This window comes from Condylura cristata, unplaced genomic scaffold (genome assembly GCF_000260355.1).
Source record: "Condylura cristata isolate star-nosed mole 26May11 unplaced genomic scaffold, ConCri1.0 scaffold00031, whole genome shotgun sequence".
NCBI classification, from domain to species: Eukaryota; Metazoa; Chordata; class Mammalia; order Eulipotyphla; family Talpidae; genus Condylura; species Condylura cristata.
In genome coordinates this window covers 19,122,495-19,145,650 of record NW_004567132.1, presented here as the reverse complement: position 1 = coordinate 19,145,650, position 23,156 = coordinate 19,122,495, and positions in this window count along the sequence as shown.

The window sequence follows — 23,156 nt, the reverse complement described above, 5'->3', positions numbered from 1 at the left end:
AGTGCTTCTTTGATTAAGAAAAGATCAAATATCTGTGGTTTCTTCACAGATATGAGAAGATTGAAGGAATTAGGCAAGGACTGAAACTTCTCTCAGCCTCAAGTGATTTCATTGTTCTTGGCTCAGAATGCTCCCTTGTAGAGAATAGGTTGCCTTGAGGAGATGGGTTCTAAGAAGCTTACAGTGGTCTGATTGGGGCATCTTCAGTATGTGTAAATAATGTAAGACAAACAATTAGTTTGACTGCTATCCTTGCATCCAGGTGCCATACCTTTTATATTTAATTTAGAAAGAAAGTTTTTCCCCTTCTACTTTACTGTATCTACCTTAAGACAGAAATGTGGATTAAAAAACAAAATGAACCCAGAAAATATTCCTTCGTCTAGGACATATCTTGCAGCAGTTTACTCAGGCCCAGGTTTTGGAAACTGTACCTTCTGAAATTAAAGCAGGCAGGAGAGGGAAATGGAAATGCATAAGCAAAATCAGTGAAAAACATATTGTCAAATGTTAGTCCCAAATTTACATAAAGTAAGTGTGACTTTTTGTGTGTGTGACAAAATGGTAATAAAAGGAAACTTCTCTAACAGGATATAATGCAATATATTTCACTCCATTGACTAGAAATAAGGTTAAACTAAACAGACCCTGTTCAAAATGGAGATGGGAGAGGGAGAGGAGTGATCTATTTTGATGATAAAAAGATAAACCTTGAGTGGTTTAAACATGACCCATCATATTTCTACTGCCAACATCAACCCTAGATAAAGTTGATGCATTGCCTGGGGAAAAAAGCATTCACACAATTCTTGCCAGTACATAATACAAATAGATGAAAGCTGCAAAAAGAGTTGGTATCACTTCAGAAAGGGTAATATCACCAAAACAAACCAAAGGATAAATTCCCAAGCCTCAAGTTGAAAGGACCCTTAGGGGAAAAAATGGAGAGAATTCCGTTAGCCAGTGCCTCATGGGTAATTCCAAGTCTTTGAGGAGAGCCTTGATCTCCACCTCCCCTCACCCTCACCACCTTCTTCCCTCTCCCATATCTCCTATTCCCATGCTGCCTTACTTTTTACAAAACACCTATACTATCAAATTTTATTTCCTTTCCTTTCTGAAGTCCACAGCTAAGCAAGGACTTGACATCTCTACTTAGTTGGCTTATATAGGCCACAAACCCAAAATGTCCCAAATTGAACTCAAATCTGTACCTCCCATGACCAGCTCTACCTCCAGTATAGTAAAATTTCCTTTGGGCATAAAAACAAGACTCATCCTATAATAGTTTATACTTTGCCAACTGCCAGGCTAATTTGTTTCAGATAAGCAGAGATGGACACAGAGACTTAGATACATAAAGTATTTGGTGTCAAGAGGAATAGTCCCTTGGATATTGTCAGTCACTGTTTTAGAGAATGAGTATGAGAAATGAGCAGTGGTATTTAAGTTCCAAGTAGCTTCTGGAATTATCCTGTAGAAGGGATTAGCTATGAACCAAAGAGCCAATTTAAATTCCATCTGTTCCAGGTGGTTGGGGTGGGGCCCCAAAGTGTTCACTGACTCTAAAGCCTCTAAATCTTATTAATTCAGATTCTTAAATAATTATAGATTGAGCTACTTTCCTCATTCACCCTACCATCACCCTTGTAAGTTTGCTCCTTAAGACCACTAATAATCCTTCTAATTATTCTTTAGGAATTCACTTGTCTACTTTTCCAATCCACATTTCACAAAAGTCAGTGATTTAAAAAAAATAATAATAATAAATAATGAAGTCATACCACTAGTGTTCCTTAAGACTCCTGGGGTGAATTCACAAATTTTATAAAGTAGCTTACAAAATGCAGTAATGATCTGCTTGGTGTTGAGTCAACCCCTAAGTACATATCCACTACATCAATCTGTTTTAGCTATAGGAATATGTTAAGAGTTACTTGAAAGCAATAATTTGCTTCCTGTTCCACGGCTGTTGTACAAACTGTTGTCTCCTAAATACTTTTCTCCCAGTGAAACTAGTTCTAGATAAATTCTCATCTTTAGGAAACCCTCTCCTTACATTCTGGACCAGATTTGTGCTTCAGTTTTCCTGCTGTCACCCTACACTCCTTATATTTTAGCACTTTTGTCAAAAATACATTTTTGTGTTGTGAACTTCCCTATTTAAATGTCTCTCTTTTTCACGCCACAAGATCATTAAGCACCATGAAAGTAAAATGCTTACTTGCTTTATGTTTGCTACTCTGTTTCCCTTCTCCAAAACTCCTTAACACAAACTAAGCTCTCAATAAATATTTATTTGGGGCAGAGGGAATGTAATCAAATCAAATGCATGTGGGATTAAGAAGACAAATATTGCAGCCATTCTTATTTGAGCTCCACAAAAAACCTCTTGTTTCCAGCTGAGAGTTAATTTAGACCTGTTTCTGGACAGTGATAATGGGTCTATAAAAATCTGTATATTTTTGGTTAGGAAAGCTACTGGAGTGCACTCACCCCATGGATTCATTTTTTGGCTGGGCTAATATCAATATAATATTGATCAGATTAGCAAAGAAAAAAATAATTTAATACATGCATGGGGGAGCTAAAACCATTTTGCCAATCCAGGCCTGATTTTGGCCAGGGAGAAAGGGATGTAAATCATTAGTGAAGCAACCTGGGATACCAAGAAGAGAGGTGGGGAGACACTTCACATGACAAGGAAGATGTGACTTCATATAATAAAACTTTTCCACTGAATGTTTATCCTGCTTTAAGATAGATTTTTGCTATAAAATTTATTTCTGGGAATACCCCTAAAAAAGGCAAACTGGAAGATTCCCTAGATTACTTTCAGTCATTATTCAAAGTATGATAATGGTTTCTCCTAAGATGTTATAGCTTCACTTAATTTTATTTCCTCATTACATGGGGACACTAAGTAGGTCGACCTGCCATTTGGGGGGGTCTGATACAATTAACATTATTAATTATAATGAAGAGCATTTTTTTTAAATGATTATTCTTATGTAGGTACTTTTTAAAGCATTTCACTTGTATTGATTCATTTAATCCTTAAAAAATATTTTAATCCTTAAAAAAAATTAGGAACTTGAAATAAGCCAGAAAGAAAAGGAAAAATACTGGATGGTTTCACTCATAGTAGGTGTACAAAGGACCAGGGGAGAAAATAATAATGAGCACCTATATACCAGAGACATTTTATGGGGGTGGAGTGGGGAATGGGACCAAAAATGATGGGGGGAGGGAAGTGCATTGGACTATGGTGATGGCACATGGGTGATTTGGTGGTGGGAAGTCCACGGGGATTACAACTGAGATGGAAAAAGGCACAAAATGATGCAAAAATAAACTATTATATTATTTTTAAAAAATGAAAAAATATTACAAACTAATATTTTCAAAGTTATATTTGAAGAAGTTGAGACCTAGAGAAATCAAGTAACTTGTTCATTGTCAGTAAGGGTGCAGTAGTATTGAGATCCTAATAGCCTTCCTTTCATCCAGGACAACCACAGCATAAAGTTTAAGGTTTTGATAATCAAAAAGATGCCATTTGTTGCCAATTGGAGATCTGATAATTTATTAGAAATGTGATCGCAAGCAAGTCATATAATCTCTCCAAATCTGTTTCCTTACCTATGAAATTGAGGTATAAACACATCTGTCTCCTAGGGCAGCATTTAATACAATGCTTTTCAATTAGGAAATACTCATCTAATAACAGCTACAATTATTGCCGTTGAAATTGTATTTGTTTTCAAGTAGCAGGAAACCTAAATTATACTTGCTTAAGCAACAAAGGGAAATGGTTGGCTGAGAAGAAAGAAAAGTCCAGAGGTAGGTAGGTGGACTCCAGTTGAGGCTTAGCTTTGCAACTGTGTTCCCAGGACTCACGATTTTCCAATGTTTTGTTCTGCAGTGCAGTCTTATATAAACACTAGATTTCTTCATGATCTCACAACAGTGGCATACAATGAGAATTCTGGCCTCTTTTTGGTTTAGAAGGAAAGTATTTCTCCTCCCACCATCAAAGAAATTTGGGGAAAGGAATTTCTGGCACTTACTCTATTCAGAGTAACTTGTGCTAACATGGCTTTAGCTTCTTAGTGCTGTGTTTTAACCCACTGAGCCACCAGGGAGGGCCCTGTTGGATGATCTTTCACTGATAATGGAATATATAGAGTTATTTTTATTTTAGAATTAGGTTAAATGTTTCTACCAGATTTTTCTTTTTTTTAAGATTTATTTATTTATGCTTACATGTCAGAGGTGTGGTGGGTGAGAGGATTCACCAGAGACAGAGCGGGGAGCAGAACAGGCAGCAGAACAGGCAGATCTCCTGAAATCCACTGCTGAGGTGAGCAGAGGTGGGTCAGGAGAGGTCTGCCAAATCATGTTGTCAGCTCCCTGGCAGGGGATCAAACTTGTGCTGCATTGGCTTACTGAGAGCTTCATAATGCAGTGTTTTAACCTGTTGCACCACCAGAGAGAGACCCTAGCAGATATTTTCACATCACCTATAGAGATTGTATCTGTTTTCCCTCCCCTTTGAATTAAAAAATGTTCTAGTAAAAGAAGTATCTAGTGAATGAAATGTTAAATTTGTCCCATCATTTAGTGGAAACAAAAATATTGCTGATTCAGTTGTGATATGGGACCACATCTTGAAACCGTGAGAATTTACTCTCAAACCCATGAAAGGACCAGGTGTGTAGTAAATTTTCTTAATTTTAGTTTATTTTGCTTAAGGTGGTATACATGAATCACATGGGAGGAATGATAAAGAAGGATTATAGTGAAGCCTAGGGAAATAACTTGCAAGTAGTGGGAGTTGTGTTCAACATCACAAACCCACTCCCTTCCACCTCCCAGGAAGATATTCTGGTATAACTGAGAACCATTTTCTTAATTTTGAAAATCAATGTTTTTATAAGCAACGGGCCTGAATTCAAATTCCACCTCTACTAACTCAATTCTTGTGACTTGACTTTACCTTGATTGCCTTGAAACTCAGATTCTCCAGCTGTAATGTGAAGAAATTAGTTGAGCAAAAATTTCCTTCTCATACCTCAGTATTTTGTATCTTAAATTTCAGATTGAAATAATCTACTTTAGTCACCACAAGAGAATGTAGAAAACAACTCCTATTTAATTTGCAACAAAGCTAAGTAGCAACACATTTTTTTGATCTGTATTTACACTCTATTAGATCAAATTCTCACAGTAAAAGTCTTTCAAACATTCCAGAATTAACACCATGTTACACTGAAAATATTCTAATTTTATTCTTTGCATGATGATCTTCTTTTAAAAATAAAAGTATCACTCCTCCCTTGCTAATGTTAAATTCACACTTCAAATTTTGGCATGGTTAAAAATATCTATCTAATGAATATAAAATATGAAGGTTTTCCCTCAGTTTGGTCTTATCTCACATCAGCTCAAAACAACAAATTAATTTTCCCCTTATTTAATCAGGCAACACCTATTTAAAACCTACGGTGAGCTAGAATCAAACTACAGGTTGGACTAGTTAAAACACTTCAATTTAGACTTTTTAATGTCTCCTGTGGGGGAGGCCTCTTGTATTTAGTGAACGAACAATTGCCTTTTGGTTATGTAAGAATGATTTAGGAGAGAAAATACTCTAATTTATATACCTAAGTTTTCCAATAAAAGGCCAGCTGAAAATTGATTTCCATTTCAAGCACACACATAGACTAAAACATTTACCAATAAAATCTACCTCCTGTTTCTCTAGGCTTCTAATTTCAATATGCAGAAGGGAATCTGTGTAGGCATGCAAAAGAGACGTGTTTTTCTATTCTTTTATGAAAGAATTTGGAGACAAACAGATTGAAATGCATCAGTTTCTAGTAACCAGCAGATGGTGCTTTTAGTAGTATTTTATAAGAGGTTACTTGATTATCTTTTTGTAGTTTTTTTTTTTTTTTTGCTTTAATAAAACTAACCAGAAATGAGACGAGGTAATATTTTGCCATGCAAAGCAGATTCTGTATTTTTATTGTTACTAGTGTGTATGCTTACAAAGCTCAACACAGATTTTCTAGTATTTCTATTAGGTATCTGTCAAATAGTGAAGGAGATAAATAGTAAAAAAGTAGAAGTTAGTATAACTGTTATAACAATTTATTCAAATGTTGTATGTTTATATAATTGAAATAATTTCATTTCCATAATAACTTCAATTGTGGATAAGTTCACATATATTGTTTTATCTCATACTGACTTGGTAATATGTTTTCTTTGGGCATATATTTTTAAATACTGAAAATTAAGTAACTCCTGCATATAAAATTATCATAAAGGTAGAGATCATGATTGCTAACAACAATTACATTAGCACTTATTCAAAGCATGTTTTAATTGATCTTTGGTTCTAGTTTCCATTTATCTTTTTAATAGTATTGTATTGTACTTTTCTGGTTCACCAACTGAAATCCTTTTTAGACATAATTTTAAATAAACAGGTGAACAACACTACATAGACTATTATTTAATAGTACAATATTGATTTCAGATGTCATTCAAAGACATCACAGAAGAAAATTATACTAATTTGATTTCTTGTCAAAGAATTATGCAGGTTTTATTTGAAGTTATCACAATGTGAGTAATAAAAAGACTTTCATAATAGCATGGAAAGTTTTATTCTGCTTCTATGACCAATGTCGACTAGTTGAAAAATAGGAAACTGCAATTATCTTTATTATTATATAGTTTCCCTAACTTTTAGTACCTAGTAAAAGCACCATTAAACCTGTATGTGGTGATCATTTTATCTTTCATTTTTTGTTGAGCATGAATGGACTTATCTGACTGACATAATAAAGGAAAGGGAGAGTGGAGGTGCTAGGGTACATTCTCTGGTAGAGCTCAGAAATGTAGCTTACAGTAGCAGTGAGAAGGGTAAATGGGGCACCTGAAGATACTGGAAGACTCTCTGATAAAAGCACCAACTGATAGGGAATTACATTATTACCTTTTTCTTTTAGTGCCCAATTAAGTGGTCCCTAGGGATCCAAAACTATTGAGGGGTGAATGTTCTGAAAGGGATTCTGCCATCTGCACACACAAAAGGAAAGGAAGCAGATCCTTAGAGTGAAAAGTTTTCCCAGCTAAACTCCCCAAATTACCCATTCACTCATGGGTAAATGCCCAGACAAATAGGGTTAGCTCAAAGTAGAACCACTGAGGCTTGAAAGCTTGCCCCAATTATTATACCTTCTAGCAAGGATCCACAAGAGAAGGGTTAAGCAGATCTCAGAGATTTAGGACAAAAAGATACACTCAAAATTCAAAATCAAGGTACAAAGCAAAATAAGAGCTTCCATTTTTCTTCTGTGGACAAGAAACAAGCCCCCACCCACACTATGTGTCTCACTCATGTGTCTCTTCCAAATCTCTACATGTCTCTCCGCCTTGTCCCTTGGTACAATTCAAAGCCAGAGAAGGAAAAGAGCAAGACCCACCTACCTGCATAGTTTCACTTACCCACTCAGCTCCAAGCCTAGCTCCCAGTAGTTCCTCCACCCAGAAAGTCTGGTCTGCAGCATAGTGGGTCTTGTAATCTGAGGTAGCTGCATGTGAATGGGAGTGGTGAAAATGAAAAGGATGCCTCCCTTTAATAAAGTTGTATCTTAACATTTCCTCCATTGGATATAAAGAAAAAGAATTTTGCAGGCTCCTCCTTGGTGGTGTACCTGGTTAAAGTGCAGCACTATGAAGCAATCCATAGCCACTGCAGGAGGAGTTCAATTTCCAATCTGGGAGGTTACCGAAGTGACATGGCAGATCTCTCCTGACCAGCTGCTGCTCCCCTCAGTAGTGTATTTCAGTAGATCTGTCTTTTCTGCTCCCTCCTCTATCTCTGGTGAATCCTCTCATCCTCCCTACCCTGCACCTCTGGCCTGTATTCCAGTTCTTGTATGCATAAATAAATCTTAAAAAAAAAAAAAAGGAAATTTGCATTGTAAGAGGATAATACAAAAGAATGATCTGTGATGGTTTTCATAAAAGTCAGCAATGTATATAAGCCTGGATTTAAAAAAAAATTGATTTAAAGGCAAACATAAAAGCACCTTGCATGAACAACAAATCTTGTGTTTAGTGTAATCAAAAATCTGTGTATTACAGTTACATCAAATTGTAAGTATGTTTAGTTTTAAAGCCAATAAGCTGTTGTACTTACTGTGAATTGTGCTGTACTTGTATATCTTACACTCATATTTGAGGGCTTCTCACTACCAAATCTTGACATGTTTAATCTTCTGTAATCTTGAATCCTTTTGGTTTTATTTCTACAAGATATAGGAGCAAAGGATATGAGGATTTAACTATAAGCGTTCAAAACCTCGCATTGATTTTTAAACCACTGACTTAGCATCCCTAGCAGAATCCACTTCCCCCTGAAAGCGCAGAACAAGAGATGGTTGGGTGGAATAAGGTAGAAGGTAGATATTAAGTTATTTAACTTTGGTAGGGACCACAGTACTGGTCTACATCAATGCAGCCACAATTTGGAAGTGAACCAAACTTTAAAAAGATTTTTTCAGGGGCCTGTAGTGAGTCAGTCTTATTTTTTAACCTGAAGAACATAAGTGCCTTGCCACTTAGAAGACAAATAATTGCAAATGATGTATCCACTTCTTGAATTGGTTGGAGGGGTGTGTGTGTGTAGGGTGGGGGTATTCATTACTAACAGTAAAATTTAAAATATTAAAAACATTTCAACTGTCCCTGGTGATGCAACAGGCTAAAGTACCATATTATGAAGCTCTCCGAAGCTACTGCAGCATGAGTTCCATCCCAGACCAAGGAACTGACCCACAGGGTGTGGCAGACCTCTCCTGGCCCTCCCACTGCTCCCCTCAGCAGTGTACCTCAGTACATCTGCTTGTTCTGCTCCCCACTCTGTATATGGTGAATCCTCCTCTCACTACCCCCCACACCTCTGGCCTGTACCCTAGTTCTGTAAGCATAAATCTTTTAAAAATACTAAAAACATTTCAATTTAAAAACATTTAAAATGTTTTTTTATATTTCATTGTAGGTAAGGAGGCAAATTTTTGAAAAAAGGTTATTTTAGCTACTACTCAATCAAATTAGACATTTCTGCAAATTAACAATGTTGTCCACTTTAAAATGTTTCATTGTGAATATCACTCTGGAATTGTTATAAATTAATACCACATATGACTAGTTACATTAATATTTTTATAGATTTAAATTCACATTGAACTACAGATATGTATACACACACACACACACACATACCCACGCCCATATGTATATCAGTTTTTTCTCCTTCCCCAATGTCCCAGATATCCATAAGAAGGTTTTTTCCTCCTGAAGCTGTACCATTAGGGTTGCTTTTTTGCTTATTTGCATCACATGCTAGCTTTTCTCCTTAGTAGAAGAGGTATCAAAACATGAAAAATAAGGAGTTAACTTCCAGAAATATGACTGTTTTTTTCCTAATGATAGTTTTAGGTTAGGCATAATCATAGACATAAATATAAATTACTCAGTCTGAATAACATTTTGGGATAGTTATTTGCCATCAGTAAGCTCTATTACTTTTCAAAGACATAAACTGCTCCAAAGACCAGGATATAAGTAGACAAAATAACATATACCCTATGATGAGAAGCACTAACAGCTTAGCATCGGTGCTGTTCTACTAAAGCCCGTAACAGCAACTTAGTTGTGAGAAAATATCAGATAAACCCTGATTAAGGAGCATTCTACAGAGTAATTGGCCAATATCAGCAAAATTGTTAAAGTCATGATAGAAGAAGAAACTCTGAGGAATTATCGCAAATTGAAGGAGCCTAAGGAGATATGACAGCTAAATGCAATTTAGGATGCTGGCTTGGATTCTAGAACTGAAATCATATTAGTGCCAGTGAAAAGTGGTAAAATTCAAATAGCATCCATAAGTCAGCTTAAAATATTTTATCAGGATAATTTTCTCGGTTATATCATTGTTCTATAGTTTTATAAACATTTAATATTAGAAGATGCTGGGTGAACATATAAGGGGACTCTTTTTTTCCTGCATTTTTCTATTTTTCCATAAGTCAAGTTACTTAAAAAATGAGCAGACAGACAGGTATTGAAATAATCCAAAACATTTCAGACTTTTTTTTAAAGATTTATTTATTTATGCATACAGAACTGGAGGGCAGGCCAGAGGTGCAGGGGTGGTAAGAGACAGAGTGGGAAGCAGAACAGACGACTGACAAAGTACACTGCTGAGCAGTGAGCAGATGAGGAGAGGTCTGCCATGCCATGTGGGTCACTTTTGGGGCTGGGATCGAATTCATGCTGAAGTGGCTTAAGCTTCTTAGTGCTATGGTTTAACTGGCTCTACCACCAGGGAGAGTCTACATTTCAGATTTTTACAGGTAAAAATCAATCAGTTTTACCTTCACTTTCAAGTGTTCATTGTTACACATTTTTATATTAGTTGTTATAGTGAGAGTACTGTGAAAAGTAAATTTATCATCCTTAAGAAATTATTCATTCTAAAGTCATAATTATCACAAGTATCAACAACAGTATACTTGCCACATAAATGAACTGATAATGCCTCTTCTTTTACCCAAATTATTTAAGCTATCCTATTTCAAATCAAAGTGATGTTAAATAAGGCAATTATAAGTTTTAGGATCTATCCCTTGAAAAGCTTAGTATTATTTTTCAGGTGTTATTTTAATTTGCAACCAAGAGGTAATGCGATCTGGTATAGTTTTATGGAAGTTTTGGTTCTGAATTTGTTTTCCTGTGGTGTGTTTAAGTCCATAAATTTTTAGTTTCAGCTTCCTGTGTGTTTCCAAATGAGCCAGATGTAAAAATTTAATGGCTTGACATTTAATGCTGGCTGATTTACCATATAAAATGCTTTAAATAAAGCTTAGTGTTAGAAATCTTAAAGAAAAATGTTTATTTGGAGAGGAAAACAATAAAATTGTCTTGTGTATTCTGAACCATTCAAATCTTCCATGTGAACCTATACTAACACCATCACCAAACTATGTTGAATCCACATTATTTTTCAGTTGTGATATATTGAACATTTAAGAAAACCAAAATTAATAAATACTCAGATGCTTTGAGTCTTCTAAATAAAATTAATCTAAAACATGTGAAAATGTTTTTCCTATAATCAGAAAATGTAGACATCCTCCCGAAATTCTTTCTTTCATCAAAAAAGACATTTTAAGTTACATTAACTACAATTTAAAGATAGCAAATAACTTTGGTTCAGAAATGAGGACAGCAATTCCCATTGCAATGTTTTTATTTTCCATTTATCATAGACTAGTAATAAAAATAAATAGATTTTTATTCGAAGGGGAAGTATGATAATGCATCAAAATACTTCGATTTTGAATAGAGTATGACTTCCTAAGGAGTTTGGATGACATTGAATAGCATTTGGGGAATCTTTGAAGTTTATGGGATATTTTTGTTTTCAAAGAGAAGTGATTTGCATTATAACAGTTATATTTTAGGAGAACACTGTGAACATTACATGGGATAAGCCAAAATGGAGGAAAGATTGGGGCAAAGATATCACACAAATGATCAAAATAGTAATGGGTAATCAAAATGATATTATATAGTAGATTTGTAAAGAAAATGAATACATTCATACATATATACATATACACACATACACACACACACACATATATATACACACATACATACACACACATACACACACATACACAGGACAGAAGATTATTAGGAAGGATGCCTATGGAGATCAAAATGATGACAAATGTTAGTGATACCACTATTATTATTACAGTTCCTAAAGGCTATTTTGTTCAATTATGGTGAGTTTTGATTTAAAGAGTCTAAAAGCCTACCTTTTTTTTTTTTTTAAAGATTTATTATTTATGCATACAGAACTGGGGTATAGGCCAGAGGTGTAGGGATGGTGAGAGGATTCACTAAAGACACAGTAGGGAGCAGAACAGGCAGAGGGGAGCAGCAGGTGGGGCAGGAGAGGTCTGCCACGCCATGTGGATCACCTCCAGGGAGGGCAGGGCTCCAACTCATGCTGAAGTGGCGTTAGCTTCTTAGTGCTGTGCTTTAACCCACTGAGCCACCAGGGAGGGCCATAAAAAAACCTACTTTTTTGAGAAGGGTTTGATTTTTCTCTCTGATAAAAGAAAACAGAATGATCTAAAGAGATGGAGTCTACATTTCATGAAGTTATTTACTCTAACTATGCACCACTGTCTTTCTCTACACTTTTTTCTTCATTTGGAGAAGTCCAGTAAAGAATAGGTATTAGTACTAATACTTATCCTTAGTCATGTGGATTCACCATCTTTTCAGTATTCTTCCTTGACATTGTGTAATTCTGTAAGGGCCATATTGAATTTTCATTTTGCACTAGTATTTGTTTTACTTTCCCCTATATTCAGAATAAGTTAGGTGTATTACACGATAGAGTCCTATAAATAGGTAAGATTTTAGAAAAGACAAGGTTTAAGCCACATTGTGAAAGTGTGTGTATGTAGAATCAAAAAGGCAGGGCTGAAATAATGAAAGTTTTTAGTAATAAGATAAGATATTTATATAATAGTATTTATATTATTAATACAAGATAAGGATATTTATATATTTCTATTAATGTATATGAATGAGAATTTTTAATCAAACTTCAAATTTTTAAGTTTAGTTTCAAAGTGGATAAATGAAACTGTGCCTATTGATCTAACAGAGTGATAAATTGTCAAAAGAAAGTATGCTTTCCATAATTGTGTTGCTACTTTGTTGAAGTAACTAAATGGACTTAAGAGTAGAATTTTTCACTAATTGAACAATTACAGACAAGAGGCTGAAATACTGACTCAAAGAACAAGTTAGTGATGTACGTCGTTAGGAAAAAATAGATGATATCTAACACTGTAATCACATATTTTTGTAGAATGGAATATTACATTGAGAAATAAATGAGAGAACTTCTAATTAAAGACAGGCCTTGTATGGGACATGAACTGAAATAAAAAGAAGCATCAAATGGCTTAACATCATGGCTCTTCACAGGGGTATGTGGACTCTGGGTAGAGGTTATGAAAATTCACCAATATTCCAACTCTGATTTTAACAAAAGACAAAAATACACTGTGCTTGTTAGTCATTTGTGGAATAACAAACAAAAGCCAGAGTCCAAACATCCTCAACAAAAATTGCCAAACATCCATTTAGAAAATAAAAACATTGTGTTTTTACAGCAACTAAGTATTTTTTGAGTCAGTTTTCAAACTTTAGTTAATCTTCATTTTCTGACAAAGCTTAATTCTCAACAATCTGTGCCATCTGCAACTTTTTTTTTTTTTTAAATCTACATCTGACCTATCTTTGGAACTTACAACCAAATATGCCATCCTTTCCCAAGTACTTCACTATAATTCACACCACCTGGAGACTTTACACTGGTTGATCCATTTTGTCCTTGCAAGTAAGCATCACATTTGCCACCATTTATTTAACTAGCACATAATGCAATGTGGTCTTCGATAATATGCCATTTACTATGATAAACACTTTAAAACAGCCTGATGAGGGACAGTTAGTAGCATAATCACCCGTACTTTATAATGAACACAGTGAGAACTTGATAATTGAGAATTTCTAATAGCCAGTAGGAGAATTCAGTCCCGTAAGTCTGAATCCATATGTTACCATCTTAACCCATATAATCTGATTCCTTTTATATCAACACTCACCCCTTCAGTAAACTATACTCAGTAATTTCTCCTGAACCCTATATTTCACATAGATTATTCTGTGAAACCAGCAGAAAACATGAGTTTTAATGAATACACAAATAATATACAAAGAACATTTTTTTTAAAGGCCCAGGCATCTCATTGATGAGATCACTTTTTCACTCAATTTTAGCACACACACACACACAAAAACTTAAAACCTTCAAATAAGTTGGGGATAGTTAGGCAGCAATATTTGTAAGTCTCTACATGAAAATAAAGCAAACTTTGCAGTCCAAAGCTTATGTTCATACTGAAAATGAAAACTGAATTCATAGAACTTTAAATTGTTCAAATGTATTGTTGCATTCTTACTCTAAAATTAGGAGTCTGCTTTAGGTAAAATGATAAGTTATGTACAAAGCAAGTATATACATATATATATACTACATACACAATATATTATGTCTACATGCCCTCATCATATATCAAACATAAATTTATACTGTATATATAATATATATTATTTAGCCCTATACCTCTGTATATGCATGTGTGTGTATATATGATAGGCATACATAATATATATGTTGTGTATATATACAGTAAATGTCATTATTTTTATTCCCAATACTGCATTGCTTATTGTTATTAAAGATTTGTTTAATTAATTGTGGAAATCTGCTATAGATGTCATTATATTAGTTGTAGTTTTCTGATCTTCTTTCCTTAAGCAGCTGCTGGGTTCTTAGATCCAGAGAATCCTTTGCTGCCACAGCAGACAATAGTCTTGTGACAGATGTTCCATGTTCGTTTGAAGGAGCACAGATGAAAATAACAGTCTCTCCATGCTTGTGAGACCACCGTCAAAAGTGAGCAGTTGTCCCCTTTCCAGACAACTATCAAACTCATAGAACCTTGAAATAATTTGCAACCTGTCCTGTACTAGAATAGCCTACACAGCCTTAATGCTAGCAAACTCTACTTCATTAAAACTAAAAAAGATCTATTTTCTTTCTTTTTTTTTTTTTTTTAAATTCGGCTCTTACTACCAATGATAAAAACATCTTAAATTATTTTGCTTTTATTATAGAGTATATTTCCTGCTATCTAAGTAATACATTTTCTGTATGGATTAGTTCTACTATCAGATTTCTAGGGTTTGTTATTGGTTTGGTTTTCTCTAACCCTCTGTTTTGTTAGATTAATTTATAGTGATAAATTAGAAGTCATTAGTAATACTATCTACTACAGTTACCTATTGTGATTTTTAGCCTTCCTATACATTCATAATTACACTCACATATACAAACACATACACATTTGAGCTTAACACATAAATTTGAGCTTAACATACAGCTTTATATTTATAGCTTTCTCTTTCACTCAATATTATCTCACAAAAATGTCTTCAATAAATATACCTTTTTTACCAGGAGTAATAAAACTTTTCCTGTAAAGGGCAAGATGACAACTATTTTATACTTTACTGGCCAAATGGTCTCAGTCATAACTATTCAGTTCTGCTTAAAAGTAGCCATAGGCCATGCTTAAATAAATGGGTGCATCAGCATTCTAATAAACCTTCTTTTCTGTAGGCAGTAAGTGTGCCAGAAATGACCCATGGGCCATCATTGCCCACTGAAACACCGACTGTTATTTTAATGTTGGCGTAAGCTCCCATGATAACAATATGATATAGTTTATTTAAACCTTTTGTTACCATAGGGCATTGCATGTGCTTTCAACCTTTTGTTGTTATACTGCATGGACTCTGCTGCAGGCATTCCTCACAGTACAGTATCCAGAATCCCCTGGGGCTGGCTGCCCTATCAATTAGTAACTCTCAGGCTCACTAGATGTCCAGATCTTGCCTTTTGCAGTCAGGTGATCTCTGTGGCCTTTAGCTACACGTTATTGTGTTGGCTTAAGTGGCAGGGAGGTTAATTACTAGACAACCTTTGATGGGGGTGCTATTTTATTATGGCCATATTTACATAGCAATTTGTAGATCTTATTAAAAATGATGGTATTTTTACATAGTTTGAAAGATGAATAACACTTAATTTCTCATGTTTTCACTTTGCCTAAGCCCTAAAGAATGGACCAAGAGATAGGGTGACAGACATTCATCCCTTTGCACTTCCTCCCCTTCATTTTGTTTTGAAGGTCAAAGGCTTTTCTTTCTTTTTTTTTTTTTGTTCAAGCTTATCACATAATTTTTTTTATTTATTTATGCATAAAGAACTGGGGTACAAGCCATAGGTGCAGGGGCAGTGAGAGGATCACCAGAAACTGAGTGGGGAGAACAGGCAGATCGATGAAGTACACTGCTGAGGGGAGCAGCAGGTGAGACAGGCCAGGTCTTCTGCACCATGTGGATCACCTTTGGGGCTAGGGATCGAACTTCCACTGAAGCTATTGAGGCTAGCTTGCAATGCTGTGCTACCAGGGAGGACCCAGGGCATGTTATTTTTGTAATGTTGTTTAGAAACACATTATTTCAACACTGCTCTGGTTTGCCTATCTGCATTAGAAATGGTGAATAAAGAATCACCATAAAGTGATTTTGTAACAGGGTAGTCCCAGGAAAAAGGGAGGTTCTAGGTTCCCTGCCCCACCCAGAAGGAGTGTGGAACTGAGCAGGGAGGAGAAGAATCTGGAAAGGACATTGATGAGAATGGAAGCAGGATGGAGAACCAGAAGGAGACCTGAGGAAGGTACATGGAGCAGAGAGACATGGGAAGAAACTGCGATTGATTTTTCTTGGTAATGGTGAAACAGATATGGGTGAGAGACCCATATAGAGGAAGTTGACTATAGCGGCATTTATCTTGATTTTGATTTTGCTCTTTTCCTCCCAGACTTGTCAGCCATTTCTGACCCTTTTCTATGGGTCCCCTCCAGAAGGTGCTTAAATTTGTAACAGGCTTTTTAGGACTTGCTCTGGGCCAATCCCTTTTGGGTAGACTTTTACCCACGAGGGGGTGGGTAACTTTGAGTATTTGATTTAGAAGCTATATTCTATGTCTTTTCTGTATTGCACACTAATTGTATTAAACTTCCTTTCCATTACAGGATGTCTTGATGTGCTGGATGGCAGGACCTATTTAGAGTTGGCAGGTTTGGGGGTTCAGTGGTGCCTCTCTCTCTCTGCCCTGTAACTGTATCTCATCAATCATAGTTTATTACTTGGTATTCAATTTTTTGCTGCTTCATCCCTCTATAATCTGATTGGAAAAGATCAACAACCACAAAACATGTATTTGCAGATTGGTGTCACATGTACTGAACCCTTCTTCAAATATAGTTGTTTTTCATATTCTAACATGGAAAGGTAATGGCATCACAGAAAATTACATTAAAATTATCTTTAATTGGCCTCAGGTTAACTGCTTTGGGGAGGGGGCAAAGAGAGAGATATTAAGAATTTAACAGTTGCAAAAGCTGAATAGTCCTTTGAATACTAGTGGTGTCACATTTGCATACCATTTTGGGATATGTCTGCTCCCAGTGCCTCAGGTGTGACTTAATGGAAACTATCAAGTTTAAGGTTTGGCACACAAGGCTGATCAGCAATATCCTTGAGTCATGGCAAATTGCAGTAAAGATATTGCAATGAGTTTGCATACCATCTTGCAACCTGTGATTGTACAGTGGTTTGTCAGATACTGCAGGATGAAAAAAGGCACAAAATTTGATTTCTGTTGTTAGTTAATAGATCACAAAGGGCAGTGCATTTTAAAATTATTAAAAATAAATTTACCTTTGATCTGACAACTTCCTTAAAATAATTTCTTTTATGAATGCATTCAGATAATGACAGAATTGATGAAAATATTGAAAACTGCTACACACACACACACGAGTCTGCATTGAATAAGAATTATTCTGCATCCCTTAAGAAGATGCATATGTGGATTTGTGGCCATAACATGGTTAAGATTAAAGAAAATATAGATTCCCAAGCACTGTGATCCATTTTATATACACAAATATATGTACGTATTACTATTTTGGCTTCTCTATATCTTCAAAATAATTCATATTGAATCAGAAGTAATGATTTTATAGATAAATTTTAGAAGTTTAGAATGTACACAGGTTTATTATTTTATTATGAGAGCATAAAATAAGTAATTCTGGTTTTACTGTTTAAGCAAATCACTTTGTACGATTTTCAGAAGACAGAACATACACTTCTTTTTACTTTAAATTTAAGGTATCATATGAAAAAGTCATCTTGCCAACTTTTAGTAGCATAACAAAGCAATGATTTTAAGAGCTCGGCAGTAACACATGGATATGCAATGAAAATTTTAAAACATGCATTGACTTTTAGGACTATGTCTGTTGAATATTAAACATCTGAAATTGCCAGTGCCTAAAGCAATTCATTCAGCATAATGTATATAAACTTTGGAACTATTTTAAGGCACTACTTTTAATAAATGAAGAGAAAGGTTGAGAAGGAAATTTATTACAAAATATTTTGCTTTGCATCAATTATTTTAACTACTAATAGAATTGAAACTTTGTCTCTAAGATGCATGAATTTAGAAAAATGGTCCTAAGTAGGATTCACATTTAAAAGCTTAGAGAATTTAAATGAAGTTCCAGAATGTTTTTTAACGTGTTCTCAAGAATCTGAAAATGCTTTGCAATTCAATTTTTATATACAGGATTTGTACTTGTAACATTAAAATATAAGAAATTTGATGAGGTAAACAAAATAGCCAAATTCATGTATCTAGCCTAAGTCAGCAAAGAAAACTAGAAAAGGATATATCGATGCTGATTTCACTAAATTTGAATTTAAAAACAATAAACAGCAATTTCATATGTATTTTATGTGTCTTTTCAACCTGGTGGTTCAGTATTCTCAGAGACTGATGTGCATTAAAAGCAGTGTCTCCTGCCACCCTCCCACACACAGCATAATGCTTCTAAATGTAAAGAATTCATCTACACGAAATGAATAAATGGTTGGTTCATTTAGATTGTCCGTAATTCTTGATATATTAAAAAGGGACCTTACAACATGTTGTGTTAACACATTTAATATGCCATCTTATGATTTGGAGCTAGAAAGTCCTTGATTTGGGTACTGATCACTATATGCACTAACAATGAGTTGTATAAGGCAATTAATCACTCAGAGCCTCAGCTTAAATACAAAAATTCCTTTTCCCACAAGGGTGAGATAATGTTGGGAAAGCACTGAGCATATTCCATGATCACATACTCATTTCTCTCTATGTGGAAGTGATTTTATTAACGCAATTACTAGTTCTTATGTTACAGGTACAGAGTCTTGTAGCCACTGCAATAAACCAGAGGTATGAGCTACCTCCTTCCGATTTTCTGACATGAAATTCAAATTAACACTCAATTAGTTTTTCGGAAACATGTTTTGACAATTTTTCTCCATTCATTCCCAACCACTTAGTGGATAAAAGTAGTTCTATTAAAGTAGCCTAGGTGATGGACCACTTGTCACTAAATTCTATACTTTTTCTGAATTCAGGATTTCACATTACCTCTCATGAGAGCAGTCACTACTGTGATAATGTATGTTGAAGTTAGAAGAAAGAGAACTTAAATATACTGACCTGTATCTAATAAAATCTGAACCAGTGATCAGACTAGTTAGGGTATCTCCACTCCCATTAGGCATTTTGTTTTTTCCTATCAAAAAGTATATAAAAACCTTTCTTTTGTTGGAAATATAAATGACAACCATCCATTATGCTAACATTTGCTGATTTCAGTCACATATATTTTCAAATACATACCAATCGACCTGTGACAACTACATTTTGTTTTGGAGAAGAGCAAACAGGCTATTGAAACATTCAATTTTACATTTTAGAATGTTACATTTATGGAGGGGAGGGCAGATGTAGCATTGCAATCATCTAGGAAATCTAACCCTTAGGTTAGCCAGGGCAGTGGCTTAGCATCCATCCACTAGGCCAGTACATCAGCGTAACTAGGTGAGTTTTATCCACACTTTGTCCTCCCACCTTTGCCAGCTGTAGTAGTTTTTTTTTTTTGTTTGTTTGTTTTTTTAAGATTTATTTATTTGTACATACAGAACTGGGTTACAGGCCAGAGGCTCAGGGGCGGTGAGAGGCTTCACCAGAGACAGAGCGGGGAGCAGAACAGGCAGATCGACGAAGCACACTGCTGAGGGGAGCAGCGGGCGGGTCAGGAGAGGTCTGCCTCGCCATGTGGTCTCCTCCGGGGCAGGCGGGATTTGAACTCATGCGGAAGTGGCTTTAGCTTCTCAGTGCAGGGCTTTAACCCGCTGCGCCACCAGGGAGGGCCTGTAGTAGTTTTTAATAAAAGGTTAGCTATGTAAAGACAGACTGTATTACCCTAATATTATCATCATAAAAAGTGGCCCTAACTTCTCTTTCTCATAGTATGTTTCTAATAGTAATTCCCTCAAACTCATTTCACAGATACAAGGAAGGTATGTTACTATGTGTGGAAAATTCACTCAAAACCACAGACATCTCATTAAGTGGGTTGGGATAACTCAAGCAGCTTGACCCTCCATTGCAAGCACAGTTCCCTCTGCTATTGAAAGAGTTCCATGGGATAGTAAAAACCAGAGCAAGACTGTGGAAATATTTATTGAAAACGCAACTCTTCCCAATAAAGCAGGGTCTCTATTAGACACTTTTATTTACTTGTTCATTTAATCTTCATCAAAACATCAATAGTCATATTCTGACTTCAAATGCCATGATTTGTTTTCATTCTATCACAGCCCCCTTAGAGAAAAATATGAGCCCATTATTAATGCTTTAGATTGCCATTTGCAAACAAACCAATATCTGAATTATCAGCTTTAGTGATCACAAAAAATATATATCTAGTGTAATAAAAGTAAGCCTTAAAATAAAGAGCAGTTTATCTATTTTTTTTCTAAATTAAAAAGAGATAGAAACGATAGCATGAATGCTACTTTGAAACGAGACTGAACAGTATTATGGCACAATTCTTCATATTTTGTGTTAGATTTATATTCATTACTTTAAATTTAGATCTCATTTTTGATTATTTCTGAAGGAAATTTTACTGCCCTGATGTGAGTTTGCAGTGATGAGTAGGAAAGTATGTCTTTTTTATTTCTATCTATTCCTCTATTGCCTCTGATGCATGGAAAATGAGCCCATTTCTGCTTAGCTCTCTTTTTCTATCTAGATCACTTAGAAACTGAGAATCTATGTCTAAAATAGTTTTTAAATGACTTTACCTGTTCTCATTTCTGGTGAATTTTCCGTAGCCTTCATTTTTTGAGATGTTGCTAGGTAATATCTTAACTTTTCTTTATTTTGTGTGATTTCTTTGCTTCTTCATGATACAGATAAAATTTGAGTAGAGGTCATACACACAATATGCCCTTTCTACCCTGTGTTTGAATCTCTCTCTGGCCCAAGAATAACCAAGTGTAATGTGTAGGGAGTAGGATACTATTCATTTTCATCTCTATTAGCAAAAATATCTAACAATTGAAACATAGGGAGAAATATAATTACATGAGTGAATTGCCAGCTGCCTTCTGCATTCCTCTTGAGTCTCATGGGGCAGAATAAAAGTGACTGCAATTATAGTTCAAATCTCAGAGGGATATTAATGTGATAGTTTTAGCAATAGCTTTCTTATTTTTATATAGTTGTCTTAATAAAAAAGGATGACTCTGGTAATTTGTGCAATAATACTTTTTGTTAGTAGTAATTACCACTTAATACAGTCTTTGTGACATAATGACAAAAAAAAATCTTCACAGGGTAAACCTCATAAAACGTCATTTTTACTTATTGAGTCTTTTCTGATAATATTTTATGTTGGTAGTGACTACTGAAAATCATTTTAGCAATAATTTGTGTCTCTACCTTGATGCTAAATTTTTCAAATTGAATTATATTATATAAGCACAAATTATATATTTTAGCATTTCATAGTTATAAATTGTGGAAACAGACCAATTATCAATTTTTAATAGACCTATTTAAAGTTTTAATAGTAGTACAGTGTTGAGCAGAAAAGCAATTTTAAACAATCATGACATGTCTATTTCATGAGTTTTTAATATTCTTTTATAGAGAGCATATTGTAAACATGTAAAAGATGTTTTTCTGTGATAGATTTATATGTGTACTATTAATCCTATACAAAACAAAATCACCAGCTAGTTATATACAGTGTTATATCTTGTTTAAAAAGAAAAAGGTCCACCTATTTAGAGTTGCTTAAAGTGCTTTTCTACTTATAATGCCAAATTTTTACTATGATCAACAACTTCCTTTTAAGTTAACATGTATCTCTATTTTTTTAACTGTGAAGGCAAAGAAAGCACAGGATACCAAACAATGCAAGTTTATAACCTAATCAAATAAGATAAATAGATAAATACAAAATGAACATACAAATGTGGATGGTAAATATATGCCTCAAATCTCTTTGTGAGAAGTCATAATTAGTCAAACAGAGTGCATACATAGTGTATGCATATGACTTCCATACATTATTCCAGCATTATTAATTGACAACTTATTTTATGCTAGACACTGCAGTTAATGGTGTATAGGTTTATATTTTTCACTACAACGTTATGTGCTATTTATTATTATGTCCCTATTTCAAATGAAGAAGTGATCCAAATATTTAGCAAATTAGCATAGAATTGCTCACATAAATCTTTATAGAACGCTGCCACAGTTCTAGGTTGTAATGATAGTGTCTTAACTTGTTACTGTTGTGTACCCTGCTTTTTGTATAAAAATACCTTAGAATCTGACCATAGTTTAAATTATTTTTTTTTATTTTTCAACTACATAATGAAAATAAATATTAGCATATGTCTTCTAATTTGATAACAGTTTAGATAAAAGAAAATGACTTGTGAATCATCATGTCTGCAAATTAGATATAAAATAAACTCACATTTTCTAGCAGACACTTTTATGTACTCTATTAGTCTGCATGAGCTTCAAATAAACTTTTGAAATATCATTATCTCAGATCATGTCCTCACATTTGGTGACAATGTGTTGTTATGTTTCCATATATCTGTCAGCGTGTTTTCTTTGAAAGGTTAAAAGTGTTGCTTTTCAGTAAGTTATAATGGATAACTTCTCAAGATTCCTTACCCACTTCTTAGAGTCTAAGAGTGTCTTACAACAGAAATGTCACGGTTTCACTTAGACAGGCTTTTATTTTTCCTGCACTTGATTTTGGAAATAAGATGGCTAAATGTGGCAAATATTCTGCTATCACACAAAAAGAAGCCATCTCCTTTTCTTTGAGAATTGAGGCTGAATTTTAAAGCTTACTGTTTAGTTCAGGAATCATCTGTGACTAGTTTTAAAATTGAAAACT